The sequence below is a fragment of the Lynx canadensis genome, chromosome A2 (assembly GCF_007474595.2).
Source record: "Lynx canadensis isolate LIC74 chromosome A2, mLynCan4.pri.v2, whole genome shotgun sequence".
Lineage (NCBI taxonomy): Eukaryota > Metazoa > Chordata > Mammalia > Carnivora > Felidae > Lynx > Lynx canadensis.
The window spans coordinates 7100413-7111084 of NC_044304.2; the positions used below are offsets into that span (position 1 = coordinate 7100413).

The 10672-nt window shown below is 42.4% G+C and overlaps 1 long non-coding RNA gene across 1 annotated transcript; it reads right to left on the minus strand.

Moving 5' to 3' along the window:
* Positions 1-1693: 1693 nt before the first annotated feature.
* LOC115503528 lies at positions 1694-6201 on the minus strand. Its single transcript, XR_003965400.1, has 4 exons — positions 6041-6201; positions 3295-3509; positions 2513-2571; positions 1694-1785 (listed from the first exon to the last, which is right to left on the minus strand). It is a non-coding gene; the product is annotated as an uncharacterized LOC115503528 (long non-coding RNA).
* Positions 6202-10672: the final 4471 nt, after the last annotated feature.

A 10672-nucleotide genomic window follows, 5' to 3' on the forward strand; every position in this document is an offset into this window, starting at 1 on the left:
AAGACCTGAAAATCACATCTGGCCTCATACACATCTTAAGTCTTAAGGTTTTGCAAAAAAGGCAACCGACAGAATGGGAGAAGATATTTGCAAATGATATATCAGACAGAGGGTTAGTATCCAAAATCTATAAAGAACTTCTCAAACTCAACACCCAAAAAACAACTAATCCAGTGAAGAAATGGGCAAAAGACATGAAGAGACACTTCTCCAAAGAAGACATCCAGATGGCCAACCGACACATAAAAACATGCTCAACATCACTCATCATCAGGGAAATACAAATCAAAACCACAATGAGATACCACCTCACACCTGTCAGAATGGCTAACATTAACAACTCAGGCAACAACAGATGTTGGTGAGGATGCAAAGAGCGAGGATCTCTTTTGCACTGCTGGTGGGAATGCAAGCTGGTGCAGCCACTCTGGAAAACAGTCTGGAGGCTCCTCAAAAAACTAAAAATAGAACTACCCTATGACCCAGCAATTGCACTACTAGGCATTTATCCAAGGGATACAGGTGTGTTGTTTTGAAGGGGCACATGCACCCCAGTGTTTATAGCAGCACTATCAACAACGGCCAAAGTATGGAAAGAGCCCAAATATCCATCAACGGATGAATGGATAAAGAAGATGTGGGATATATATATATATACAATGGAGTATTAGTCGGCAATCAAAAAGAATGAAATCTTGCTATTTGCAACTACGTAGATGGAACTGGAGGGTATTATGCTAAGTGAAATTAGTCAGAGAAAGATAAATATCATAGGACTTCATTCATATGAGGACTTTAAGAGACAAAACAGATGAACATAAGGGAAGGGAAACAAAAATAATATAAAAATAGGGAGGAGGACAAAACAGAAGAGACTCATAAATAGGGAGAACAAACAGAGGATTACTGGAGGGGGTGTGGGAGGGGGGATGATCTAAATGGGTAAGGGGCACTAAGGAATCTACTCCTGAAATCACTGTTGCACTATATGCTAACTAATTTGGATGTAAATTTAAAAAAAATTAAATTAAAAAACAAAACAAAACAAACAAGTAAAGGGGGAAAAAAAAACCAGAGGCAAATCAAGAAGCAGACTCTTAATTATAGGGAACAAACTGATGATTACCTGAGGGGAGGGGAGCAGGAGGGTTGGGTTAAATAGGTGATGGGGATTAAGGAGTACACTTGTAATGAGCATGGGGTACTATGCAGAAATGCTGAATCACTATATTGTATACCTGAAATTAACACTGTATGTTAACTATAATGAAATTAAAATAAAAACTGAAAAAAAAAGTAATAAAATAAAGTAAAGTCTTAAGGTTTTCATGGGGTGCCTGGGTGGCTCAGTCGATTAAGCATCCAACTTCAGCTCAGGTCATGATCTCGCGGTTTGTGAGTTCAAGCCCCGTGTCAGGCTCTGTGCTGACAGCTCAGAGCCTGGAGTCTTCTTTGGAGTCTGGGTCTCCCTCTCTCTGCTCCTCCCCCGTTCACGCTCTGTCTCTGTCTCTCAAAAATGAATGTTAATAAAAAAAAATTTTTTTTAAGTCTTAAGGTTTTCAGTCCCTAAAAGAGTATCATTTATCTAGACAGATCTTCATTTGCACAGGGAATCCTCCAGAGAGTGAGGCCCCTGAGGCCAGGGATTATGTCTGTCTTGTTTACCACAGTCTTCCCATTTGACAGCAAAGGTACTTAAGAAACATTTTTTTCATAAGGGGTTCAGTGAAGAAACGATGCTTACCTAGTGTGATGAGATTCTGGTAGTTCTCCAACATCACATCTCTGTAGAGAGCAATCTGTGTTTGATCCAACAAAGTCCACTCCTCCTGGGTAAAGTCCACAGCTACATACTCAAAGGTCACTAAGTGCTAAACCATCAGACACATGCTGCCTTCAGCAAACTAGCATCTTCTTTGAGGTTCTCAGAAAGATGAAGGACTGAGGAAGGTAGACCAGAAGCCTACAGTACTCTCGGGCCCAGACCTCGTCTGCTCTCCAGCTATAGACGTGCCTGGTGATCACAGCCAGTCATGTGGATTTACCGGCATGTCTGACATGTGATGAAACTTATGTTACCACAACTTTATTGTGGGCGCTTCTTGCTTTATTTTCCTCCTCTATTTATAGGCTGCGGTTAGCACTGAGCACACTGTAACACTCTGTAAAATCTACTAAGAGATGAATTATTTCCACAGTAACACATGCATTCCATGAGATTAGATACCTTCATATCATTCCTCAGTATCTATCATAACACTCAGCGAAACGGTAAGCCAACAAGCATGACCAAGCATCAGAAAGAATTAATGAATATGGAGATAAAAGAATCACATCCAGTATAATCCCTATGTATTCTGAGATGTCATGAGTCCTGGAGACATTTACCTGGGACTCATTCCTTAAGCAGGGCCATTAATTGCTATAAAAAGTCTGGGGACATTACAAGAAGATAAGGCTACCTGACAGAGAGAAACAGGACATTCTGAAGAAAGGTCAACTTTCTACTTACCTGAGAAGAATCCATCAGTAACCCAGCCACCATCCTTGCCTCTTCGAGTTTCATTTCCTCTAAAGACAGAAAAGGTCCCAAGAAAGATGACCTCAGAGAGAAGGCCATGAACTCTGAAGCCAATCCAATTCCAATAACCACATGCCTATGAACGGTCCACACCATGCACAGAACACACACCAAACACGCTAATTCCATATGACTGAGTTACCTGGAGCAAGACGATGGTTTTCTGGATCTTACTACCCACGAGATACAGGTTAAAAATTCCATCTTATGGGCACCTGGGTGGCTCAGTCAGTTGAGCATCCAACTCTTGATTTTGGCTCAGGTCATGATCTCACAGTTATGAGATCAAGCCTCGGGTCAGGCTCCACACAGTCTGCTTGGGATATTCTCATTCTCTCTCTCTTTCCCTGCCCTTGCCCTGCACGTGCACATGGGTGCTCTCTCTCTCAAAATAAATAAACATTTTTTTTTAATTCCATCTTGAGTTATACAAATTACAGTGAGGCAGAGCTGTTTGACACAATAGAATTCGTGAATATATTACCCCCTGAAAAAGCACGCACACACACACACACACACACACACACACACACACACCTTCCTGCATCTCAAATCCCAGAAACCTGACTTATACACACTCTGCTCATTTCAATCACGCTTATATGGTCCACCGCAAGATCACTCAGCCCCGAGTGCTGGCTCTGCCATTTGTGAAGGAACTACATGAAGCAAACAAATTTGGAAAGAAGCATCAGCAAGGACTCACCACCCACCTGATTCACATCAAGGGCTGCCATCCTGTGAATCTGATAGAGTTTCCAGAATATTCCATCTCTTGCTCAGACCACTTCAGAGGAGCTTTTGAGTTTAAGACGTTGATCTCAATTTCTCTTCATACACTGGAGTATCTGGCTAACTGGTTCACAACATCCATCATTAAACATCAGACATTTTTCCTCAATCATCAACCATCACTCTTTAGCCATATCTGTGCAGATGAAAACACGTGACAGCCATTAAAAACCGTCTAATACCCTATCATACAAATATTATCAACTGCTATTTACTATCATTAGTAGTTGTACATATATAATCTCCTTTCATTGTTAGAACAACACTCCAAATTGGGTATAAATAACTATCATTTAATAATACTCCGTCCACACCCTCTGCTGGGCATAATGGAGATGAGAAATACAAAAGGTTTTATGCAATCAGAAGTCCCTCTGAGTACCCACTGCTGGAGCTTGGCTGGATTTGGAAACTTCACCTCCTTCTGTCTCTTACTGCTTCATGCAGTCAGCTAATATTCAGTAAGGACCTTCTTTAAGCGAGGCCAGGTATGAGGCAATGAGGAGGGAACAGTTCTTGGGGATCTCACAATTAAATGGGGCAATGGAGGTAATAAACAGATGGCCATCCGAAACTGAATATTGTGATTTTAGAAAAACTCGAAATACATTTCTAATGTTAGCCATTCCAACAGTGTCAGAAACACATCGTTGTTTTTATGTCGAAACTGAAGGCTTTCCCTATTTTCTTACAATTAACCAAAGACTAGTACACAAATATATTGTGCATCTTTTTGCCTTTTCATATTGCTGTTCAGTTCTACTTTTCTCCATTAAGTATTGGTTTTATTTTTATTCACCCTTTCAGTACATTTTCTCCTTCTCCCTCTTCTCCTCCTCTTCCTCCTCCTCCTCCTCCTTTTTTTTTTTTTTTTAATTTTTTTTCAACGTTTTTTATTTATTTTTGGGACAGAGAGAGACAGAGCATGAACGGGCGAGGGGCAGAGAGAGAGGGAGACACAGAATCGGAAACAGGCTCCAGGCTCTGAGCCATCAGCCCAGAGCCTGACGCGGGGCTCGAACTCACGGACCGCGAGATCGTGACCTGGCTGAAGTCAGACGCTTAACCGACTGCGCCACCCAGGCGCCCCCTCCTCCTCCTTTTTGAGAGAGAGGGGAGAGAAGCAGGGCTTACCCTGCTGGGGCTCATGCTCACCTGAAATGGGGCTCAAGCTCAACGGATGTGCAAACTCACGAACCGTGAGATCCTGACCTGAGCTGAAGTCTGATGCTTAACCAACGAAGTCACCCAGGCTCCCAGTATATTTTCTTCTACTTCTATATTCCTTGCTCAACTTTATCAAGCAGCGCCCTTAGTTCCATTTCTTAAACTTCTTTTATGGAATTACAACATACATATGATTAAGGGAGGCAATCATGAATAAAAATCTCAATGAAGTATTCAGAAATGAACAGTCCCATGTAACATCATTCCAGGTTGAGAAATAGAATATTTCCATATCCAGCATCTCAGACATATTCCTTGTCTCTTTTCCAAGTCACTAACTCCACGCTTCCCAACTGCAACCACTATCCTGACATTTAACACTCGGCAGCGTACTGCCTATTTTTGAATTTTTATTTAATTTTTTTAATGCGTATTTACTTTTGAGAAAGAGAGAGAGATGGAGGGAGGGGCAGAGAAGAGACAGAGACAGAGAATGCCAGGCAGGCTCTGAGCTGTCAGCACAGAGCCCAACGTGGCGCTCAATCTCACAAACCATGAGATCATGACCTGAGCCAAAATCAAGAGTCAGGCGCTTGACTGACTGAGCCACTCAGGCACCCCATTTTTTTTCTAACCTTTTTAATGTTTATTTACTTTTGAGAGAGAGAATTTTAAAGAAAAGGTATCTAAAAGCCTGCAATCTTTTGCGTCTGGCTTCTTTCATCGGACATTGCTTGTGAGCTTCATCCAAGGGGTTACCTCTGCGTTCCTTCTCTTTGCTCATTTTGACTATGCCACAAAAAATACACGCCACAAGTCATCGGCTCATCCCTTGATCCACTTTCAGTTACTTCCAAGCGAGGGATATTTCAAATAATGATGTTACATATAGTGTTTATGTTCAATTGGTGGCCACGTGTGTGCATCACTGGTGTGTCACCACCAGATCATATTTAGTTGATATACTTTAAAAATGTGTTTCCACTAGCAGTCTACGAACATCTCAACCAATACCGGGCACTGTTTTTCCCTTTTCAGTTTTACTTTTAGCCATTCAGTGTGTGCAGTAGTATCACACTGTGGTTTTTATTTGCAAATCCCTGGTTGCTAATGACATGGAGCACCTCTTTATATATTCGTTGCCCATCTGTTTTTGTTTTTAATGGAAGGGCCTATGCAAACCTCTTGTTCATTTCTCACTTTGGGTATTAATCTACAGTTTTTACATAACTCCTTTGTTGTTACATGGGAGGCAATTAACCCAATGCTAAAGATGAAATATGCCTGCAACTTATTTCCACCTCCTTACTTTCAAAGAGGTTACCACAAACATTTAACTCTACACATGGAGAGAGATGTAGAGAAGGTACACTATGTATGCATGCTAAATACTAACAACTGGTCAAACGTACAGCAAGGCAACACCTGAACAATTCATCACATTTCAGTAACGGGTGACCACAGCCAGAGCATTTCCGTCCAGTCCCCACCGGAACGCACCGCAATCGCCACGTCGGAGAGAAGGGGGCGCTGCGGCCGTTGTCCACAACCGCGTACACGTTTCTCCTCTGGAGAAAGGACACGGTTTGTTCTGGCAGCTTTCGCAGAGAGGCTCACAGCGGGCAGAGAGAAGGCCCTGCCTCCACCCGGGACCCCGAGCCGCGGCCCCGACCCCCACCCGCGCAGGCGGAGCCGACCGAGGCTCTGGGACGGACCCGGGCGGCCGCGGACCCTCGGGCGCGGCGCACCCGCGATTCCCTGCCAGTCGCAGAAACTCGAAACCTCCGGGGAGCCAACGCATTAGAAGCGGGGCGGAGCTCGAAGTGAGTCGGTTTCCGATTAGCACTTCCGCTTCCGGTTTCCGCCACGAGGTCAGCGTACGGGACGGGGCCTCAAGAGCAGAGGGGTTGGGCCCCGGGTGGCAGCCGCTGCTTGCGGATGTCTGCGGAGCGGGCTGGAGCTGGGTCCCGAGCCGGCTGTCGCACCCACCACGTCCGAGGCGCAACGCTGGGATGTCCGAGGGCAGGGGACCGAGTTAGAAGCGGCACGGACACGGTGGGCGGGGTTTGCCCCCAGTTCCGGGCCACGGAAGCTCTTGAAATGCTCTCTCTTCTTCAAGACTTTCTCCTTGTTGGTTCAGCCCCAGGCGGCGCTCTGCATATTTATAAAGATGAGCCTCCCAGCCCATAAAATGAGCTCCCAGCTCATCAGTCCTCTCTGACCTTCAGCTTTAAGGTAGAATCCTCATAGCACATAATTAACCCATTTAAAATGTACCATAGTATAGTCAGAGTTGTGTATCCATCACCACAATCAATTTTAGTACATTTTCATAATCACAAAAGGAAACCCAGTACCCTCTTAGCCATAATCTTCCCACCTCACCACCCCCACTCCCCCAGCCCAAAGCAACAATGTAGTTTGGGGTTTTTTTTGTTTGTTTGTTTTGTTTTTTGTCCCTGGGGATTTGCCTATTCTGACATTTCATGTAAACAGGATATTACAACATGTGGTCTTTGTGTCTGGCCTTCTTTGACTTCCATAATGTTATCAAGGTTCATCCATGTTATAGTGTGTACCAGTCTTAATTCTTTTTCTTACTGAATAGTATTCCACTGTATGGGTGTGTCACAGTTTATCCACTCAATAGTTAATGGACATTGGGTTATTTCCACTTTTTTTGGCTATTAAAAATAACATGGCGGGGGGGGGGGGCGCGCCTGGGTGGCTCATTCGGTTAAGGGTTAAGTGTCAGACTTTGAATCAGGTCATGATCTCACAGTACGTGGGTTCAAGCCCACATCAGGCTCTGTGCTGACAGCTCGGAGCCTCCTTCAGATTCTGTGTCTTCCTCTCTCTCTGCCCCTCCCCCATTCGCACCCTGTCTCTCTCAAATAATCAAAACACATTAAAAAATAACATTTAAGGGGCGCCTGGGTGGCGCAGTCAGTTAAGCGTCCGACTTCAGCCAGGTCACGATCTCGCGGTCCGTGAGTTCGAGCCCCGCGTGGGGCTCTGGGCTGATGGCTCAGAGCCTGGAGCCTGTTTCCGATTCTGTGTCTCCCTCTCTCTCTGCCCCTCCCCCGTTCATGCTCTGTCTCTCTCTGTCCCAAAAAAAAATAAATAAACGTTGAAAAAAAATTTAAAAAAAATAACATTTAAAAATAACATGGGATATTTTTTGAACAGTGACCAGAGGAAAATTCATATTCCTAAATGTATCCTTAAAAGTGAGATAATAAAAAATACATTCCAAGCTAAAAGACAAACAAAAAAACCTAGAAATAGAATATCAGTGTAACCCAACCTAGAAAATTATATAGGAATTTACACTACCAAAGAGCATCAAGCCCAGATGGATTGGTTTTTGGTTGAGTGGGGGTGGCAACAGCTTTATTGAGACAGAATTCACATATAATTCATCCGTTTACTTTTTTTAATATTTATTTATTTTTGAGAGAGAGCACAGAGGGTGAGGGGCAGAGAGAGAGGGAGACAGGATCCAAAGCAGATTCTGAGCTGACAGCAGAGAGCCCAATGTGGGGCTTGAACTCAGGAACCAGGAGACCTGAACCAAAGTCAGACGCTTAACCAACTGAGCCACCCAGACGCCCACAATTCACCCGAAGTGTATATTCAGTGGTTATTATATTCACAGAGTTGTGAAACCATTGCCACAATCAGTTTGAGAACAATTTCACCATCCCCAGTTCCCCATCCCATCGCATCCCTAAGCAGCTATTAATTTATTTATTGTCTCTACAGATTTGCCTATTTGATGATTTCACATAAGTTTTAAAAACTATGTGGTCTTTTGTGACTGATTTCTTACACATAGCATAAACTTTTCAAGGTTAATCTATACTGTAGCATTTATCAGTATTTTATTAAGTTTATTTATTTACTTATTTACTTATGTAAACCTTTACACCAACATGAGGCTTGAACTCATGACGCCCAGATCAAGAGTTTCATGCTCTTCCAACTGAGCCACCCAGGTGCCCCAGTATTTCATTCTTTTTGACTGATGAATAACATTCCTATCAGTTGGTGGACATGGGGGTTGTTTTCACTCTTTGGCCGTTTTGTTTTTTTTCTTTTTTCTTTTTTTTTTTTCAACGTTTATTTATTTTTGGGACAGAGAGAGACAGAGCATGAACGGGCGAGGGGCAGAGAGAGAGGGAGACACAGAATCGGAAACAGGCTCCAGGCTCTGAGCCATCAGCCCAGAGCCCGACGCGGGGCTCGAACTCACGGACCGCGAGATCGTGACCTGGCTAAAGTCGGACGCTTAACCGACTGCGCCACCCAGGCACCCCTCTTTGGCCGTTTTGAATAATGCTATGAAATATTGTTGTGCAAGTTTTTATGTGGACATGTTTTCATTTCTTTTGGGTATATGCCTAGGACTGGAACTGCTGGGTCATATTAAACACTAAGTTTAACCTTTGGGATAACTGCCTGGCTATTTTCCAAAGTGGTTGCACCATTTACAATCTCACCTGCAGTGTATGAGGGTTCCAAGTTCTCCTCATCCTTGCCAACACTTAGTATTGTTTTGTTTTTTAAAACATGTAGCCATCCTAGTTGGTGTGAAGTACTGTTTCATTGTAGTTTTCATTTTAATTTCCCTGATGACTAGTGGATATTGAGTATCTTTGCATGTTCTTATTAGCCATTTGTATGTCTTACTTGAAGAAATGTCCATTCAAATCCTCAACTATTTTTAATTGTGTTATTTATCATTTTATTATTGAACTCTAAGAGTTCTTTATGTTTTCCAGATGTTGGTCCCTTTGCAGATATAGAATTTTCAAATTTTTTCTCCCATTCAATAGATGGTCTTTTCACTTATTTATGGGGTCCTCTGAAGTACAAAACAGTTTAATTTTGATTAAGTGCCAGCTTGTCTATTTTTCTTGGTTGCTTATGCTTTGGGTGTGAAATTTAACAAACCACTGTCAAATCCAAGATCACTAAAGATATACTACTATATTTCCTTCTAAGAGTTTTATTATTTGAGCTCTTACAGTTAGTTCTTTGATCCATTTTGAGTAATTTTCAAATATGGAATGAGGTAGACAATGAGCATCATTATTTTGTGTGTAGCTATCCAGTTGTCCCAGCACCATTTGTCGAAAAGACTATTTGTTGCTCTACTGAATTGTTTTGGTACTCTCATCAAGCATCAGTGGACTGGAAATGCGAGCCTGGATACTTTAAATTTTTTCTTTTAACATTTATTCACTTTTGAGAGAGAGAGAAACAGAGCATGAGTGGGGAAGGGGCAGTGAGAGAGGGAGACACAGAATCAGAAGCAGGCTCCAGGCCCTGAGCTGTCAGCACAGAGCCGACGCGGGGCTCAAACTCACAGACTGCAAGATCATGACCTGAGTTGGTTAGACATTTAACCTACTGAGCCACCCAGGCACCCAAGCCCAGATGTTTCAGATACAGAATTATACCAAACCTTCAAAGTTCAGATACTCAAGGTAGTCCATAAGTTGTTTAAAAGCAATAAGAATGAAGAAAAACTTCCTCATTCCTTTAATGAGATAACATTCATATAAAACCTGATAGGATACAAAAGTAGAAAATTACAAAGCCATATCACTTATAAATATTGATTCAAATGAGCTATGTTAAATTAAATATTAGCAAAAAGAATACAAAACCACTAAGAAAATAATAAACCTTGAGCAAGTGGAATTTGCTCTAGAAATTAAAAGTTTAATTATTAAGAAATCCATTAGCACCTGGTAGCTCCATCAGCTGACTGTTCAACTCTTGATTTTGGCTCAGGTCATGATCGTAGGGTTGTGCGATCGAGCCCTGCATCAGGCTTCATGCTGAGTGTGGAGCCTTCCTGAGATATTCTCTCTCTGTCTCTCTTTCTCCCCCACTTACCCACTCAGCTTGCTCTCTCTCTCTCTCAAAACATTTTTAAAAGAAAGTCATTAAATAATATACCATATCAATACATCTAAGAAAACAAATCATATGATTATCTCCATAGATGCTGATGAAGCCTTTGACAAAATTCAACACCCATTTTTTAAAAAATTTTTTTTAACGTTTATTTATTTTTGAGACAGAGAGAGAGCATGAACGGGGGAGAGTCAGAGAGAGAGG